Below are 6,404 nucleotides of genomic sequence, written 5' to 3'. Positions count from 1 at the left end.
CGCCCCCCCCACCCCCCGCCCCCAGTCCGGCCGAGGCCCCAACGTCCCAGAGGCAGTCGGGCGGGTTAAGCAAAAGGTCGGCGCCGCCCCGCAGACGTGCGGCCACACTGGACCCCAGCAACGTGAAGCTCGCAGGCCACCCGCCACTCTGAGCATTGACCAGGACCTGTAGTAGACATGGTAACGTGACCACAGCCTTACGTTAATCATTTCACCGAGGTTGTGTGGTTTACTATTACTATTATTAGCGCATTTTTAAGCGGGAAACCTGAGGCCTGTCAAGGTAAGGGACATTGAGGAGGGTTGCACCTGAGCCCTGGCGCCCATCAGTACGGCAGCTGGAGGAGAACGCCTGCTGGAGGGACCACGAACTAAACCCAATCACAGTCGCCCCCACAGGGTGTGCTCGCTGCGGCCCCTGTAAAGCTATAAGGGAAGCTACACTGCGTGCAGCGTCGTTGCTGAGGGATCGCACACTTCCCGTAGATTGTGTTGCTAGTTCTGGTACATGGCCTGGATGAGCTGCTGTCTGTAGGGCCTACACAGGGTCAGCGTTACAGAATTCAGCCCCAGCGTAGCTACTTCCCTCTTCAGATCTTCACTTCCTGTTGGAACTTCCCTCTAGACTCTAGCCTCTGCCAGAAATAATTCATTTTGAATACCCTTATAACACTCAATTCCTTGATCTCCCATCATTCCCTTGGCAGGGTCAGTCCTGGACCTTGTCCCCCCCAAATTTCTCCTTCTCTGATTCCAGACTCTGAAGTTCGGCTCTGCTTAACCTTGTGGCCTTACCGTCAGCCTAGTGTTTGACTGCAAGGAGACCTCTCTTCCTGAAGACGCCTCTTTTCATCCATTCACTCTGGAAATGTTTCAACGTTTGCCTGGTTGATGCTTTGCTATCCACCTTTTCAAAGTGTGCTTCCCCGCTCCCAGGGCAACTTCTTACTTCACTTGACCTTCCAAGACCTCTCATTCTATCAAACCCCAATTTTGGATCAACCCAGGCATGCTTCTCTTATGTGTGCCAAAGCTGGTCATAGTAGTCTACACTACTATCTGTTTCAACTTCTAGTAACTTGTAAGCCTTCAGCAGTTTTGCTTATGAAACTGCTTCACTAATGTTCTCCAGCTACTTGACAGGCTGAGGCAGTAGAACTGCTTGAACCCAGGAGACAGGTGTTGCAGTGAGCTGAGATTGTGCCACTGCACTCCAGCCTGGGTGACACAGCAAGACTCCGTCTCAAAAAAACAAACAGGCTGGGCTAAGTGGCTCCCACCTGTAATCCCAGCACTTTAGGAGGTTGAGGTGGTCAGATCACCTGAGGTCAGATTTTGAGACCAGCCTGGCTGACATGGTGAAACCCTGTCTCTACTAAAAATACAAACATTAGCTGGGTGCATTGGCAGGTGCCTGTAATCCCAGCTACTCGAGACGTTGAGGCAGGAAAATCCCTAGAACTTGGGAGGCAGAGGTTGTAGTGAGCCGAAATTGTGCCACTGCACTCTAGCCTGGGCGACAGAGTGAGAGACTCTATCTCAAAAAATAAACAGATCCAGCTGGCCATTCGGGGCAATGAGCTTTCCATCCCAGAACCATGGCCCAATTTATCCGTAACCTTGTGGAGAAGACCCTGGTGCTTGTGAATTCAGCTGTGACTTATTGGAAGTCTCAATTAGCCACATTTTGGTACTACACCAAGGTTGAGTTGATTTCTCCCACTCCTGCTGAGATCCCAAGAGCTATTCAGAGTCTGAAAAAAAATAGTCAAGAGTGCTTAGACTGGTAGCTTCAAACAACTCATGGTTAAGGAAGCTGTGCTGATGGTTTGGTGGCCACTGAGGTGTTGATGTGGTTTTATGTCGGAGAGATCATAGGCAAGCGTGGCATCATTGGCTATGATGTTTGAAGACCAATCTTTTTAACATCTGATTAAATTTGATTTATTATTTGAGTGTTGTTGGACCACGTGTGATCAGACTGCTATCTGAATAAAATAAGATTTGTCAAAAAAATAAAAAATTTAAAAAACGAAACAAACAAAAAGCAAAAATTAGCTGGTCCTGGTGGCATGTGCCTGTAGTCCCAGCTACTTAGGGGGCTGAGACAGGAGGATCACTTGAGCCTGGGAGGTTGAGGCTGTAGCAACGAGCTGTGTTTGTGCCACTGCACCCTAGCCTGGACAACAAAATGAGACTCTGTCTCAAAAAAAAAAGAGCCTGGAGGTTTGGGTTTTGTTTTTTGTTTTGTTTTGTTCTTAATATGGATTCTCGTTCTGTCATCCAGGCTGAAGTGCAGTGGCTTGATCTTGGCTCAATGCAACCTCTACCTCCTTGGCTCAAGGGATTCTCCTGTCTCAGCCTCCCAAGTAGCTGGGATACAGGCGTATGCCACCACGCCGGGCTAAGTTTTGTATTTTTAGTAGAGACAGGGTTTTGCCATGTCAGTCAGGCTGGTCTTAAACTCCTGACCTAGGTGATCCAGCTGCCTTGGCCTCCCAAAGTCCTGGGATTGCAGGTGTAAACCACTGTGCCTGGCCTGGGGTGAGTTATTCTTGACACTCCCTTTTACTCAACCCCACCCCAACATGTAAAGTTGTCTTAGTCATTGGACTTCTAATATGTTTAAAGTCTGTCCCCATTTTTTTTTTAACAGTCTTGCCGCCAGGCGCGGTGGCTCACGCCTGCAATCCCAGCACTTTGGGAGGCTGAGGTGGGTGGATCACAAGGTCAGGAGTTCAAGACCAGCCTGTCCAAAATGGTGAAACCCCATCTCTCTAAAAAAAAGAAAAAAGAAACAGGTTTTGCCATGTTGCCCAGGATGGAGTGCAGTGGTTGTTCACAGGTGCCAACCTACTACTGATCAGCATGGGAGCTTTGGGGTTTTTAAAACAATTTTTTAAGCCAGTCAAATTTAGCAGTGGGGGGGTTGTATACCAACTTTAGTGACACTAGTGTTATTAAATTCTAATAACCCACTACCATCAGACCAGCCCAACATGAGAGTTTGGACCTGCTCCATTTCCGACCTGGGCTGCTTCACCCCTCCTTAGGGGTTGTCACCTGGAGGGGTGACCTGGATGGTCCCCTGTCCTGGGAGGGTACCATATTGATACTGAGCTTAGTGCAAACACCCAAACTACATAATGCATTACAGTCTAGAATTCCTGGGCTCAAGGCATCCTCCCATCTGAGCCTCCTGAGTAGCAACAACCATAGCATGTGCCACTGCACCCAGCTGTCTTTTTTTTTTTTTTTTTTACTTTTGGTGGACAACGAGGTCTCACTATATTGCCCAGGCAGGCCTCTAACTCCTGGGCTCAAGCTATCCTCACCCCTCTGCCTCCCTAACAGCTGGGATTACAGGGCATGAGCCACAGCACCTGGCTTTTATTTTTTTCTTAAGATGGAGTCTCGCTCAGTAGTCCAGTCTGGAGTGCAGTAGTGCAATGTCGGCTCACTGCCACCACCATCTCCCACGTTCAAGTGATTCTTCTATCTCAGCCTCCCGAGTAGCTGAGATTACAGGCACCTGCCATCATGCCAGGCTAATTTTTGTATTTTAGTAAAGGTGGGGGTTTCACCAGGTTGGCCAGGCTGGTCTTGAACTCCTGACCTCAGGTGATCTGCCCACCTCGGCCTCCCGAAGTGCTAGGATTACAGGCATGAGCCACTATACCTGGCCTCCTTTTAAAAAAAAAAATACAATTTCTATATAGATATATTTTATAGAGACAAGGTCTTGCTATGTTGCCCTTGAACTCCTGGGCTCAGGGGATCCTCCGGCTTCCCAAAGTGCTGGGATTACACCACACCCAGCCTATCTTACATTCTTTTAAACTCAGTGCATACCTCATTTCAATTCTCCTCTCTTGCTCAGATTCATGTAAAATCATTCTAACTGGTTTCCAAGTGTCTGCTCTATTCTGCTCCATACCTCTTCCTTACAGTAGTCTTAAGAAAGTCTCCATAATGACTTTTCTAATTAATACCTCTAATTTCAGGACAAATCTTAACTTCCTCAACAAGCCATTCAAAGCCTTTTACGTGATTCCCAACTTCTTTGGGTCTCCCCTCCCTCTCCACTGCCCGACTTGAATCCCTCCTCCAGGCAATCCCAATAGTTCTGTTCCTCCTATGAACTACAGCATCTTCAGCTCCTCTGCCTGGAAGTTACATCTTTCCAATCCTATCTCACATTATAAAATTTTCTATTATATAAGGCTCTGAAATATGAACTAGAAGTAATTTCAGTGAAGCTGATGATTTTATCTGGCATATGGTAAGCTCTGAATCAATGTTTATTGAAAGAATAAAATGTCACCCCTTTGTGAAGCCTTCCAGAGTTGTCCCTGAAGGATTAATTTCTCAACTCCAAGGTCCTTTGCTCATCCTGTCATCGTTTTTGTCTAGTAATCAGTTGAAAACCAATCAGGGAAAAGCCCAAGTGCAGGGATTGTGTTTGATTCATGCCTGACTCTTAATTAACAGATGGTGGTCCTCTATATATCCTCGTCAAATTAAGTAAAAACCGTCAGAACTCAGGCACCCTGAGGTTAAGATGCCCTTTAGTGGTGGGAGTAGTGTATGCAAGGAGCCCAGGGAGCATGAAGCTAACAGCCTGCTAATTAGTAGTATCAAGCTACCAAATGGGATCATGGGTAACTTGAAAATTCCTTAAAAATTGTTAAAAATTTCCGAAGCAGCAGCTTCTCTACTGCTTCAGGAATCTCCGCTGGTTCAGCCCACCTGCCTCCACTTCTGTCTCCACCATGTCCATCAGGGTGACCCAGAAGTCCTACAAGGTGTTCACCTCTAGCCTCCCGGCCTTCAGCAGCCACTCCTACACTAGTGGGCCTGGTGCCTGCATCAGCTCCTCGAGCTTCTTCCAAGTGGGCAGCAGCAGCTTCCAGGGTGGCCTGGGTGCAGGCTATGGTGGGGCCAGCGGCATGGGCATGGGAGGCATCACTGCTGTCACGGTCAACTAGAGCCTGCTGAGCCCCCTTAACCTGGAAGTGGACCCCAACATCCAGACCAGGCGCACTCAGGAGGAGCACATCAAGACCCTCAACAAGTTTGCCTCCTTCATCAACAAGTTTCCTGGAGCAGCAGAACAAGACGCTGGAGACCAAGTGGAGCCTCCTGCAGCAGCAGAAGACAGCTCGGAGCAACATGGACAACATGTTTGAGAGCTACATCAACAACCTTAGGTGGCAGCTGGAGATTCTGCGCCAGGAGAAGCTGAAGCTGGAGACTGAGCTTGGCAACATGCAGGAGCTGGTGGAGGACTTCAAAAACAAGTATAAGGATGAGATCAATAAGCATACAGAGATGGAGAATGAATTTGTCTTCTCAAGAAGGATGTGGATGAAGCTTACGTGAACAAGGTAGAGCTGGAGTCTCGCCCGGAAAGGCTGACTGACAGGATCAACTTCTCAGGCAGCTGTATAAAGAGGAGATCCAGGAGCTGAAGTCCCAGATCTCTGACATGTCTGTGGTGCTGTCCATGGACAACAGTGCTCCCTGGACTGAGGCGGACAGCATATACTAGATTAAGTATGAGGAGCTGCAGACACAGGCTGGGAAGCACGGGGATGACCTGTGGCATACAAAGACTGAGATCTCTGAGATGAACCAGAACATTAGCTGGCTCCAGGCTGAGATTGAGGGCCTCAAAGGTAAGAGGGCTTCCCTGGAGGCTGCCATCACAGATGCTGAGCAGTGCAAGGAGCTGGCCATTATGGGTGGTCGTGCCAAGCAAGAGGAGCTGGAGGCCATCCTACAGCAAGCCAAGCAGGACATGGCGCTGCAGCTGCATGAGTACCAGGAGCTGATGAATGTCAAGCTGGCCTTGGACATCAAGACTGCCACCTACCATAAGCTGCTGGAAGGCTAGGAAACCTGGCTGACATCTGAGATGCAGAACATGGGTATCCATACAAAGACCACCAGTGGCTATGCAGGTGGTCTGAGCTGGGCCTATGGGGGCCTCACACGCCCCAGCCTCAGCTATGGCCTGGGCTCCAGCTTTGGCTCTGGCACAGGCTCCAGCTTCTTCAGCCGCACCAGCACCACCAAGGCCGTGGAGCATCACCAAGGCCATGGTTGTGAAGAAGATTGAGACCTGCCATGGGAGGCTGGTGTCCGAGTCCTCTGACGTCCTGCTGGAGTGAACAGCTGCGGCAGCCCCTCCCAGCCTGCCCCTCCTGAGGCTGCCCCAGAGCCCGGGAGGGAGGCCCCTGTGTAGGGAGCACAGGGAACAGGTGACCCACCTGAGGCTCAGCCCTACCCCTCAGCTCACTTTCGGGAGTTTACTGCTGGGGAAGCCCTTGCCCAGGCCTCCAGCTGCAAAACAATTCAATTGCTTTTTTTTTGGTCCAAAATGAAACCTCAGCTAGCTCTGA

The 6,404-nt window shown here is 49.5% G+C and overlaps 2 pseudogenes across 1 annotated transcript; both read left to right on the top strand.

Moving 5' to 3' along the window:
• Window positions 1-23: 23 nt before the first annotated feature.
• LOC128929025 (keratin, type II cytoskeletal 8-like) lies at window positions 24-6,315 on the top strand (annotated as a pseudogene). The gene is made up of 2 exons (XR_008474908.2): window positions 24-180; window positions 4,707-6,315. The product of XR_008474908.2 is annotated as a keratin, type II cytoskeletal 8-like (transcript).
• LOC100413712 (ATP synthase F(0) complex subunit g, mitochondrial pseudogene) lies at window positions 1,583-1,966 on the top strand (annotated as a pseudogene).
• Window positions 6,316-6,404: the final 89 nt, after the last annotated feature.

Source organism: Callithrix jacchus, chromosome 10 (assembly GCF_049354715.1).
Source record: "Callithrix jacchus isolate 240 chromosome 10, calJac240_pri, whole genome shotgun sequence".
Lineage (NCBI taxonomy): Eukaryota > Metazoa > Chordata > Mammalia > Primates > Cebidae > Callithrix > Callithrix jacchus.
The sequence above is the reverse complement of the archived record's forward strand: the minus strand, read 5'-3'. Positions and strand labels throughout refer to the sequence as shown.